The following is a 13,020-nucleotide window of genomic DNA, read 5'->3' as shown; positions in this document are numbered from 1 at the left end:
TGCATTTCAATTCAGGAAGAAAAAGCCAGGAAGTTTTCATAAATACCGAATAGGAGTTCATTTGCTTTTAGCAGTTCTGGGGAGGGGACTTTCCTCATGCCTGTCCTGGCCCAAGTATGTGGGAAACAGGTTCACTTGAAAGATGATGCCCCAGAGCATCTGCCACAAACTGACCTACAGGGGCTCGGGTTGGTCCCTCTTGTCTATAAATGCCCTTTCTTGGGGCTATCCCACCCACCTTCACCTGTCCATTCCCAAATTAGCAAATTATTTATTGTGTGTCATCACTTCAGATGTGCAGTTACTCATTGAGCGAACAGCAGCTGTCTTGCTGGGCACTGTTCTCTGTCAGAGGTGGGACCGAGGACGCAGCCACCCTGTGCGGTTGAGGTTTACTCAAGGAGGAAGCTGGATGCATAAGTAAGTCCTGGTGCTAGATGGCGATGTAGTTCGGAGCCAAACCAGGGAAGGTGCCGCAGGGAATGCTAAGTGGGTGGGAACCTTTAGGAGCCGTGTGGTGACATTCCTTTTCCGTGGTAGAGGTGGGGACTGGGGGTGAATCTTACTGATTGTTGTGCTCCTGCCTTCCTGCGCTGTTGCATTAAGAGTCCTCCTCTTGGGGCTTCCCTGGTGGCGCAGTGGTTGAGGGGTCCGCCTGCCGATGCAGGGGACACGGGTTCATGTCCCGGTCAGGGAGGATCCCACATGCCGCGGAGCGGCTGGGCCCGTGAGCCGTGGCTGCTGAGCCTGCGCGTCCGGAGCCTGTGCTCCGCAGCGGGAGAGGCCACAACGGTGAGAGGCCCACCTACCGCAAAAGAAAAAAAGAAGAAAAAAAAAAAAGAGTCCTCTGTTTCTTCTATGAAGGAGAATGTTCCCTTAGAAGGCACAAGTTTTAGCCGCTCCCTATCTCAGGGAGCACACAGCCTCCAAGGATCGGCCCTCAGGGAGTGGCTGGTGGATGTGATTAATTTGAGCTGGTATTTGGGGCTGGATCGTGTCTTGGGTAGAAGTGTGCTGTGTCCTGGAGGAGTCTCGTGGGCAGCTTTGCCTTTGCACCCCAAGGGCACTCCGTGCCTTTATTATTTGATTCATAGTGTTGGGTTGGTGGCACCACTGGGTACTTTCCAGGCAGCCGTGCTCTAAGGATCGTCAACTATTAGAACAGCCTCCCAGTGGGCAGCCCAGGGTCGTGTTTTTTTCTTGCCATCCATCCGCCTGTACCAGCTGCCCATGGCCTTTCTCAGACACATCTCCGTACTTCACTTGGAGGGGCCCTGCGTCAGAGTTAGTGTGGTCAGACCACTGAGTCTGAATTGCCTCTGGTATTAAAGGCTCAGGGGCCCCATCCCAGACCTGCTGAATCAATCTTGGGGTGAAACTAGGGAGCCCACAATTTTAACAAGTTCCCCTTGGGAGGTTCTCAGACATTTGAGATTGGGATGGACTCTTACACAGTTCAAACCAGTGGTTTTCAGCTCTGGGTGTGCATTGTAGTCATTCACAGGCTTTAAAAAACCCAGTGCCTGGATCCCACTTCTCAGTTTCAACTGGATGCGCTTTCTGATTTGGGCTTCAGATGCATAGAGCCCTGGCACTTACGCAGGAGGCACATTTCATCACACCTGAGCCCTGGGGTTGTGCTCACGTGCTGTGGCCAAGTCCGGCTGCCCATAGCAGAGCTGTGAGGCTGCCTTTGCCTGCCGGGCACTGCCTGGCCTGGGATCCAGCCTGGAGACGGGCTCCGTGCAAAGCCGGAACTAGATGGGTATTTGCAAATGCCATCTGGCCAGCGAGCTTCCGGAGATCCTGATAATGGTTTAACTCTGCAGAGCAAGACAGTCCCAGCCCCTCAGTGAGTGGCTGCAGCTTTGAGGCTACAGGATTGCATGGCTTGGCCCATTCAAACCAGAGAAGACTTTGATAGGACCCCCCCTCACCCAACCCTATCCCCTTCTGTAGAGGAGGCTACCCCTCCTGGTGTTGTACTCTCTGGGCACTTGGGAACGAACACCATCAGTGATGTCGCCTTGTCATTCCCTGGAGTGGATTCAGTAACCACAACCTCCTTAGCTTGGTTCTAAAGACTAGAGTGGCTCCAGCAAGATGGTGGGCTAAGGTGCCCTAAAAACCCTCCTGCTTCAGACACCTCCCAATGATAAATAACAAAAGTTAAATGGGTAATGACTTCCTGAGAAAGGGGGATTCACAGATGCTGGGAACAAAGACAGTGGCCATGGGAACCTGTGCTTGGAGGAGCCCTTGGGGTGGTTATTAGTCCCTTAGAGAAATCAGAGGATGAAGGACCAAACACCCTCGGGTTTGGAGGGAGGGATTAATCTGTACTAGGGGGAGTTAGAACCAAAACAGCTGCACAAAGCAGGACCCTGGATGAAATGGAGACTTAAGAAATAATCCCACCAGCCCTGGGGGAGAGGCTGAGGGTGTTCATGTTTCTGGGCTCTGAAAAAATCAAAACCCTAGGTAGGCCTGTGCCTCTCAGACTTGGGGTCTAGGAACTCACGAGAGATACATACTCCCAACCAAACTGCACATGATTCCCACGTTACAAAATGTGCAGGGAAACAAACCACATGATTGTAGGAACAATGGGTATAGGAATCTCAAGAACTTAGGTTCATAAGATAATGTGTGATCAGAGGAAAAAAACGAGGTCAGAAGGAGAAAAACAAATACCGTGTGCTAACACATATATATGGAATCTAAAAAAAAAGAATGGTTCTGAAGAACCTAGGGGCAGGACAGGAGTAAAGACGCAGACCTAGAGAATGGACTTGACATGGGGAGAGGGAAGGGTATACTGGGACGAAGTGAGAGAGGCACCTAGAGGGGTGGGAGGGAGGAGATATGGGGATATATGTATAGCTGATTCACTGTTATAAAGCAGAAACTAACACCATTGTAAAGTAATCATACTCCAGTAAAGATGTTAAAAAAGAATCAAACCCCAAAGAACAGAACTATAAAGAAATAATAGGCAGATTTTTAAAAAGAACCAGCTAGAATGTCTAGGAATACAACACTACTGGAATTCAAGCTCTTAGAGCTTTAGAAAATATCCTGCTTAGTAAGATTAGACACAGCTGATGAGTTAGTGACCTGAAGGGGTGTAGCTGAAGTAATTATCTGAAGGTCAGATGTGGAGCGTAGAATGGGGTTTTTTATGGACTGGACAATGTCAAGGTAGTAATGCAATTTCCCAGAATTGACTCGTCTTCACAATCCAAGTCCAAGGATGCCTCATCCTCCCGTGTCCAGGTGGTACCTCAGAGTGAGGTTCTGGGACCAGTGTGGGCTGGGCAGGTGTGACCTAGTGGCCGCTCGTGATGTGAGCAGGGTGAGTTTTGCAATTTGGCCGCACTGACCTGGGGACAAACCAGCTGAGGGCTTAAGGCCCAGATGGTAGCATGTGAAGAGACATGCAGGGCTGGTGCTGGACACACGTGGCTATGGAGACCAAGACCCTCTTAGTTTGGGCGTTGAGGCTGAGCCTTGCTGGGTGTGCTTGACCTGAGGGTTCAAAGGACCTGCCCGAGGTTGCCTGAGACCCAGAGAAGGCCTGTAACTCTGCACCCTCTGAATCAGGTGGAGAATGGGGAGGGGAGTTGCCGTCCCTCCTGGCTCTAGGAAGATGGAATCTGCTTCGGGAGTGGGTAGGGCCTTGGAAAGGCTCGCTACCCCCTCTTCCTGCCAGACTGACCCCTGTTGCCCACAATCAAAAGTACCTTGACTGCAGCCAGTGGAGTTCCAGACTGCCTGCACGGAGGAACTGGTTACTGCCAACCAGAGCCAGGCTTAGGACTCGAGTTTGGTTTGAACTAGGGGTGGCCCTGTTTTCCCCTGGCCTTGGAGTTTAGGGTACAGAGAATCTGGGGCTGCTGCAGCCACCCCTCAACCATGAAGTAGGCCTGTATGCACAGTGGGTCCCACACACAGGAAAAGAGGGCTGATTTACAGAGAAACAGAGTCCTCATGACTTCATTTTCTGGATCCAGCCATACCTGAAGTCCACACCCCAAACTATTCACTTAAGTAAGCCAATGAATTCACAACAACTCACAGCCCTGAGTTCATTTGATCCACACCACCCTGGGGCAGCGAGGATTAGACCCATTTTACAGATGTGGCCTGGAGGCACAGGGAGGTCACATGCCTTGCTGGGGAAAGCACGTGCATATGGATAAACAGTGGCCGACCTGAACTCAGGTGTCCTGGCCCCATGGCCACCCTCTTGTCCCTTTACTACTTGGGATCTCTTGTTCCCCTTTATGAGGCACCCAGGCCTCCACCCCGGTCCCGAGGAAGCACTTCGAGGAAGCACCCTTGTCCAGGGGACTGTGTCCTCGCTCCCCTTGTCCTGCTTTCCCTGTGTGCCTGGCGCGGTGCGGAGGCTACTCTCTGCCCTCTCCTTGTCCCCGCGGCCCTGTGGTCTGCCTGGACAGGAGCCTCCCCTGTTTTGTCTGTAAATCAGAGAAGTTCATCAACAGCCCAGGCTTTGGACCCAGGGAACCACTGCCGGCTGGCTTCTGCCCAAGTCTCCCAAGTAAGGTTGCAGCGACGCGCCCTGCACTGCACCAGGAAGGCTGAGGAGAGAGCCGGGCACTCACGGACTTAGTAACAAGGTGAGTGGGAGCAGTGAGTGACCTCGGAGGTGGAAAATGGCGAGGTTCCAGCTGTTTCCAGAAAGCGCCTGGAGGCATGGCTGCCTGTGTGAGGTCTGGCTGTGCCTTCCCTCCTTCCCCTTGGGGTGGGCAGCCTCTCCTGCAGGACCCCAGGACGTGCTCCTGCTTCAGAAGGCTTGCGGATGGGCGCCCTGGTCTGCTCCAGCCTGCCTTGGGCCAATCCCACATGGATTGCAGTTGCTGAGCTGCATTTCCTCACCTCGGCGAGCCTGTTTCTGTCACCGCAGGGACAGTGGAAGCAAAGACTGGTTTTAGAAATTGTCACCGTGAGAACTCGGTGACTATAGTGCCTGGTGTATTTTTTAAACAGCTTTATGGAGATACTGTGTCAATGGTTTTTAGGCTACTACAGACTTGTGTAACCATCACCACAACCCAATTTATAAAGAGACCCCATACCCAACAGCAGTCCCTCGGGTTTCCCCTCCAACCCCCAGCCCTGGGAACCAATGATCCGTAGTTCTGTCTCCACCGGTTTGATTTGGCAGATTTTTGAGACGCTCGGTAAACAGAAGTTATTAATGGAAAAGGCACTGCATTTTCTTTCTAGGACATCATTTAGAATATTAGACGCAGCAAAGAGGGAATGGGTCTGCCTCACAGAGACAGATTTGATTTACGTTTCAGAAAGCTCTTCTTCCCTTGGCATATTAGAAAAACATTTTGCATTAAAAAAAAAAGATTCCTGACATTGCCTGGAAGGGAACTTGGCCGACTGAAATGCCAAGCCTGTGAGCTGGCTGGCGGTCCTTCATTCCAACACTCCCTGGATCGTCAAACATTAACCAAGCCCTCCTCCCTCTGCTGGGGGAGGGACGTTCCGAAGACCAGGGGTCAGAAAACCAGGCCCTGGGGCCAAATCTGGTTTGCTGCCTGTTTTTACAGACTCTGAGCTAAAAATGTTGAGGAATGTATCAAAGGAATAATATTTCATAATGCATGGAGATTATGTGAAATCCACATTTCAGCACCCCATGGATGGTTCCACTGGCACACGGCCACATTACTTGTTTATGTATTGCGACAGAGGCTGCATGGTGTGTAGAGCTGAAATATTTTCTCTTTGGCCCTATCTAGAAAGCATTTGACGTCCTCTGAGTGAGACAGGACCTTGCTCTTGAGGGATCTACAGTCGAGTCAGGAAACGGGAAAGTGGTAGATGGTCAGTAGTGGTGGGCTGGAGCCAGCAAGTACCCACTCAAGAGCTGGTTATTAAATTTTCAGGGATTTTTGGAGTGTATTAGCTTGCTAGGGCCACCATAACAAAGTACCACAGACTGGGCGGCTTCCACAACAGACGCTTATTTTCTCCCAGCTCTGGAGGCCGGAAGTCCGAGATCAGGGTGTCAGTAGGTTTGGCTTCTCCTGAGGCTTCTCTTCTTGGCTTGTGGATGGCCACCTCCATACTGTGTCCTCACGTGGTCAACCCTCAGTCTATGTGTGTGTCTTAATCTCTTTTTTTTTGCGGTACGCGGGCCTCTCACTGTTGTGGCCTCTCCCGTTGTGGAGCACAGGCTCCGGACGCGCAGGCTCAGCGGCCATGGCTCATGGGCCCAGCCGCTCTGCGGCACGTGGGATCTTCCCGGACCGGGGCACGAACCCGCGCCCCCTGCATCGGCAGGCGGACTCTCAACCACGGCGCCACCACGGAAGCCCTTAATCTCTTCTTCAAAGGACGCCAGTCAGATTGGGTCAGGGCCATCCTTATGATCTTATTTAACCTTAATTACTTCTGAGGTATTGGGGGCTGGGACTTCAGCATATAAATTTGGGGGCGGTGCTCAATTCAACCCATAACACTGAGCTAGTTGTTAATTAAAGCCATTCCTAAAAACTAAATCACATAAACTTATAATTAGATTAGATTAAAGTGGAATATGATAAACATTCAAAAGTCTTTACTACCTGTTACTATTATCCATGCTGCTCGGGCTGTTTACATCTGTCATATCTGTCTGGTGGAAATAACTGCATAACAGCACGTTACTGGGCATCTCTTTCCAATTCCATGACCAGTGACATCACTTTGGTGGCTCAGAATCAGCTTTGGTATTTACACCATGGAAACTGATCAATGCTACAATTCAGGCTCCCCACCCAGAGAGCCGATTGTTACCTTTTCCAGCACACCACTGGTGCGGGATGCTAAGTGCTGAGGCAGAGGTCAGCCCAGGCATTGCGGGGCTCAGAGGAGGAGGCCAGGCCCTGGGGAGCCAGGAAAGGTTTCACGGATCAGGGGATGCCGAGTGGCACCTTAGATCGTCTAGGGGTGGGCCAGGCAGGGGGAAGAAGGGGTGACAAGGGGTTGCAAAGCCCTGAAGCAGGAGAGGGTAACTGGGTCTGGGGAGATGGGGGAGGTGATGACAGGGGTGGTGCATGAACCACCTGGTGGGAGAGAAGAGAGGAGCTTGAAAGGGGGGTAGGGCAGGCCCTGGGGCACCAGGCTAAGGAGGTTCTGCTTGCCCTGGCGGTCATGGGGAGCCATGGAAGTATGTGGAGCCATCCGGAGGGGGACGGACCAGGTTGGTGAGGGGATCGCTGACTGACTGTGGGTTTGTGGTTGTGCCTGTGTGTGGGGTGTGGATGCAGGGCCCTGTGACTTGCTTCCTCTGTGTCCTCTACAGGTAGAAGGTTCTCCACGAATGCTCGCTACACGGCTGAATCATCCCATTCATTTTGAAATCTCTAACAAACAGGGGACTCAGCCTTCTGTCTCCAGTTAGAGTTGGAGCTGGAAATTGTCTAAGTGTCGAGCAGAGGGGAATGGTTAAAATAAATTACAGGCTGTCTACTCAGTAGAATACTGACTAGTCATTATAAATGGTAAATATGAAGGCTCTGTGGCAACATGGAAAGCTGCTTCCAGAGTAATGGGAAATGAAATAGCAGAACATACAATTATAAGTATACTTCGGTTACAGTGATATAAATGATATAGAAATACACGTACATCTGGATAAAGACGGGCGGTATCACAAACGGAGAAATGAAATCAGGGTGGTGGGAGGGAGGGCAGTTTTCCTTTCTATTCTGTTTTTCTGTTTCAGTTTTCCTCTAATGAATGTTGAAGAGCAGTTGCAGCAACTAAGGGCAGCACCTACCAGGTGGATGGCTGTTCCAGCCCCGGGAAGAGCTCAAGGCAGAGGGGCGGGCCCTGAGCCTGGGGTGCTGGACCCAGCCCTGGAGTCGCAGCTGGAAGCGCCAGGCACGTGGAGGCTGATGAGCTGGGGCTGCATCACGTGGACGTCATGCCACTTGCTGGGCCACGCTGGTGACTAATGTGTGCACCCACTCCTCTGCAGTGGTCTCTGGATGCTACTTAGAAGGCTCAGGATCTGGCTGGGAACCAGGAGTCAGTGGCTTCTGTGGCAAGGGCTGGCCAGGGGTCAGCTCGAAGCCCTTTTCAGTTCAGAGAACTGAGCCCAGCTAAGTCCCGCTCCGCTGTGTACAGGCCGAGCTCAGAGGGGTTCAGTCCGCAGATGTCAGGGCCCGGACTTCAGGTGGGGTGTTGGGCCCTCTGTTCCCCCACCTCCACCCCCGACTGTGTCCTCCATAGGGCTTCGGAGAGCTAGTGCCACCCAGCCACGCTCAGTGACAGGTGTCATGGGCTGTGCTAGGATGACGTCCCTTTGTTCATGTGGCCTCTCCAGGGAGACTGTCAGCTCCCCCCGGGCAGGACCCATCTCCTTCGCATCCCTGGTTGCTGCCAGCAGAGGCAGGTGGAGGCTGAATCCTTGAGTGGAGCAAGCCTGCTGTCTGCGCGTGGTCTCGAGTCAAGGGGGCATGGGGTTAAGGGTCTTGTACTCCAGGGTCACAGGGAGGACGTGTGATTGGCTCCAGGGAGGGAGAGAGTAGGGAGCAGAAGAACCCCCTACGTGCTCTTGGGAAGGAAAGAGCAGGGGGCCAGGGGTGGGGATGCTGTTCCAAGGTCACAGACACTGAGCACAGGCGAGGCAGACATAGCAGTCAGGGGGAGGGGTGAGGCGTGGGGCGGGAAGGCCATTAATTCCAGGCCTACTATGTATCCCCTGGGCTCCAGGCACTGGGGAGACAAGCAAGCACAAAGCAGATGAGGCCCAGGCCCTTGCGGAGAGTGTGTGCTGTTGGGGAGACAATGCCGACCACTCACGGATGTGCAGTAAGTCAGGTCGTAGCGGTGCTCTGGGGGAGCAGGCAGGGGCAGGGCACGTGCTCTTTGTTGTGTGTGGTCAGGGAAGGGCTCTCCGAGGAACTAGAGGAGGAAGTGGGGGACAGACCACATGGTTAAAGGAAGAAAGCATGTTTCCAGCAACCACCAGGCAAGTGCAAAGGCCCTGAGGCAGGAACCTCTGTTGTCTTCGTGTGATCAGAACAGCCTGAGGGTTGGGAGACGGGGTCAGATCAGTGGGGTTTGTGTGTGTGCGTGGAGGGTCTCGTGGGTCCTTGTAGGCCAAGGTAAAGAGTTTGGCTTTTGTTTTAGTGGGATGAGAAGCATGGGAAGTGGGGGATTAGCCTTCCATTTTATCTATCTATCTATCTATCTGTCTATTTGGCAGGGCCGTGCGGCATGCAGGATCTTAGTTCCTTGACAGGGATTGAACACGTGCCCCCTGCAGTGGAAACACGGAGTCTTAACCACTGGACCACCGGGGAAGTCCTCCTTCCATTTTAAAAGGAGCGCTCTTGTTCCTCTGTGTCAGGCATCAGTCAGGATGTCCCAGTGGATGCAGGAGACTCGCTCAGAGGCTGTTGCACCTGCCCAGGTGAGGTGACGGCGACGTGCCCGGGTCGGGGAGGGCAGCAGGGAAGGTGGTGGGCACGGCCAAGTTCTGCCTGGATTTTGAAGACAGAGCAGATGGGATTAGCTCAAGGGCTGCCTGTGGGTGTGAGAGGGTAGTAAAGGAGGGTGCCAGAGCAGAGCACTTGGAGACACACACGAGAGGCCTGTCCTGGGCAGGTTACCCTTGAGACGCCTGCTAGGTACGCAGGCATGTGCTGGACAGGCAGGTGAGAACAAGGGACTGGAGTCCAGGGAAGAGGCCTAAGCTGGACACAGCACCGCGGGGGTCTTTGAAGTCATGGGACGAGTGAACCCCAGGAAGTGCGTGTCGACGAGAGGAGAGGGCAAGGACTGTCCCACGAGACTGGAAAAAGGGGCGCTTCCATCAAAGGAGGAGGGGGGCCAGGGCGGCCAGGGGGGCGCCATGGGTGAGGCTGAGAGGGGTGCGCCAGGTCCCGAGGGCAGAGGGTGGCTGTGAACAGCGCGAGGCCTGCGCCTGCTCCCTGGGCTGCTTTCCTGCTTCCGCCGTCTGTGGGTGCCCCCTGACTATTCCTGGGGATGCAATGGAGAGTCTGTCCCCCTGCAGGGGCACCTCTGCCCCCACCTGGTCCAGGCCCAGCTCCTCCAGCCTCTGCTGTTCGGCGTGTGGTCAGAAGGGGCCTCATGGCCCGTCGGGCCTTCAGCGGAGTGAACCCGAGGAAACTGTGGACAGCCACGCGCCTCCCCCACCCCGTGGGCCCCAGCGTGTTTGGGGTCTGAGAATCCACGTTCCTGGGGAGCAGCAGTTTGGGCCTGAGTGGTTTTACCTGGGGTGGGGGGAGGACGGAGGAAGGGTCAACCTTCATGACCTGTTAGCCGGCACCGCCAGAACACCAGGCAGGGGTCCAGTGCAGGGCCTGGGCCCCTCGGAGTTTTCCCAGATCCCAGTCTGGGTTTCTTTATCCTTCTTGGGTCGTGTTGTCTGGCTTCCTCCCCACCTCAACCCTGACACTGCGTCCCCTAGATACCAGGACCTTTGTTTTCTTTTCCTTAACATTTCTATGTTGCTCACCATACACTATTCTAAGCACTTTTCATATACTGACTCATTCACTCCTCACACTATCCCTTTACAAGCGAGGGACCGGAGGCACAGAGAGGTTAAGTCACTTGCCCAAGGTCACACAGCCAGTAAGGGGAGGAGCTGGTATTTGAGCCTGGGGCAGCCTGGTTCAGCCACTCTGAACCTTCACGTCTGTCGTGCTGCCCCCTTGTGGCCCCTTGAGTTCTCACCTGTGTCGTCTGGGCTCCGCTCTGGAGGCTGTTTCTCAGTCCCCTTTGCCTCCCCCCTTCCCCCCCCTCCCCCTGCCCTCTCCTCTCTCTCTCCTGCAGGGTTTTCCCCCAGGGTCTCTGCACACCTGTCTGTGGAATCGAAACTCTCACCTCGACGCAGGTTGAGTTATTCAAGTAAATTTCTCCACCTGGGTGTCCCACCGACACTCCCCAAACTACATCCCCAAGACGCTCACCATCTGCTGTTTCCTGGCTCTGCGAACGGCACCCACAACTCTCCAGGTCAGAAATCCCCGAGCTGGGGGATCTGCCTTTCCTCATGTGGCCAGGAGGGGGAGCCTCCCACCCTCCCTTCTCCCTCACCCGCACCCGCCTCGGCCCCATCCTGCGGATCCACTCCCAGATGCTCCCAGGCAGCCCGTCCTAGTGGAGATCACGGCTGGCCGTCTCACCTGGGTTCTGGCCACACTCGGTCAGGCTGCCCTTCCGCACTTTGCCCTCCTCCAGTCCGTTATCCACATAGCCAGCAGATCTCTTAGAAAGCAAATCACACGATGGGTCCCCCTTGCCCTCACCCCGCGGGAGCCAAGGCACCTGGCTTCACCGTGCCACCCTGCCTGACCAGCACTGAGCCTTAGGGCTTCCCCACCTGTGCCTGGATCTCACCACCTGTCCAACTTCTGCTTTTTCGGGGTTCAACCTCCAGGTTACTTTCTCAGGGCGCTACCCAGACACAGTGGGCTGTGTTCGTGTGGCTCTGAGTGTTTATAGTACAGAACTGGATCTGTCTGTCACTTTTCTGACCTCCCCATCCCCTGGGTGTTGAGTCCCCTGAGGGTAGGGATGGGGTCTAATGTGTCCGCGGTACCATCAGCCAGCTTCTGGCACAGGCCTGGCACTCTGGATTCTCTCAAATGTTTATTGAATGAATAACTCAATGAAGGAGCTAGTGAGTGACTGACCTGGGGGAAGCCGCGGTCCGTGACCCAGTAGCAGGGCAGAGGGGCGGTGAGTGGCACACTAGTGGGGATTAATCGAGATAATGGTTGCAGAGGCGCTGGCCCTGGAGGGGGTGGTCGCTGCCTCCACTCCCCACTCCCTTGCCGCTAACGGTGACTGCAGGTGCTAGGTGGATCTTACGGCCATCCCTCCCCTGCATTCACAGGACCTTCTGGAGACTGTCCTATGACCCGGAGCTTCAGGCCTTTAGAGCCGGGCACCTGAACCATGGTGGACTTCCTTCCACAAGTGTCCCCAAGCTCTGGGCCGGGCTGTGCTCCCTTCTGTGGATGCAGGGGGGATGGAGACAGCAGCAAGCACCCGAGGCCTTGGGTTCCTCAAAGGTCAGTGACGAGGTCTCACATCTACTTGTTAGTGCACAATGTATTTCTTTTTCAATTTTCTTTGGAACCTGTGCTTGTCCAGATGTTCACAGGATGTGGTGGGAACCGAGCTTTATGAAGCTGTTGGCAGAGTATCGTTTAGTATCCCTGTGGTTCTAGAGGTTTCTGGGGCCTCGGGGCTGGGCTCCAGCTGCAGACAGCCACCTGCCTTCTCAAGCAGTCGGCTTGTGAGCCCCGCAGCTTCCTCGTTCCAAACACGTGAGTGACCTTATGATTCCGGCCCTTCCGTGATCCCCAACAAACTCCCGATCACCTAGGAGACGGCCCGTGATGTCACGCCCTGCCCACTGGGCCCTGACCTTGAGTCCTGTCGGGGGCGTGGGCAGGCCAGCTGCTCCTTTTCTCTAGTGGGGGTGGGGGGGGGATGAGGGGGGCTTTTGGTGTCATGCTGAGGGACGTGAAGTCTGTCCCTAAACCCGCTGAGTTCTAGCTGGGGAGTGACACGCTCAGGTGTGCATTTCAGGCAGGTTGAGGGTCATGGATGAGAGCCGCACCTTTCAGTCTTTCGTTCACGTCACAGGGGCCTGGTGTCCACCCCACAGCCAGCGTGTCGTGAAGCAGCAGTCACTCTTACCACGCCTGATACATTCCAGCGTTTTCCATCCTCTTCTCTCTCATTTGTTTTTCTGACAATGCTGTTTGCAGCTCTCCCCATCGATTTCCTGTCTCCCTGAATGTTTTTGATGTGCAGTTTGAACGGCGGCGCGCTGGATTGGAGAGAGGGAGACGGGGTCAGGAGTCCAGCCGGGGAGTGGCAGGGGTGCAGGGCTGGGCCCTGGGCAGACCGAGCGAAGGTTCTGCACCGCAGGCTCTGGGCCCCAGGGCGTGCACACCGCCTTGATTCCCCGGGCTCAGCACATCCCCCTCAGGAGACAGGAGACGTGGG

The sequence above is a fragment of the Monodon monoceros genome, unplaced genomic scaffold (genome assembly GCF_005190385.1).
Source record: "Monodon monoceros isolate NGI ecotype Baffin Bay Population unplaced genomic scaffold, NGI_Narwhal_1 Super_Scaffold_19, whole genome shotgun sequence".
Taxonomy (NCBI): Eukaryota; Metazoa; Chordata; class Mammalia; order Artiodactyla; family Monodontidae; genus Monodon; species Monodon monoceros.
The sequence above is the reverse complement of the archived record's forward strand: the minus strand, read 5'-3'. Positions refer to the sequence as shown.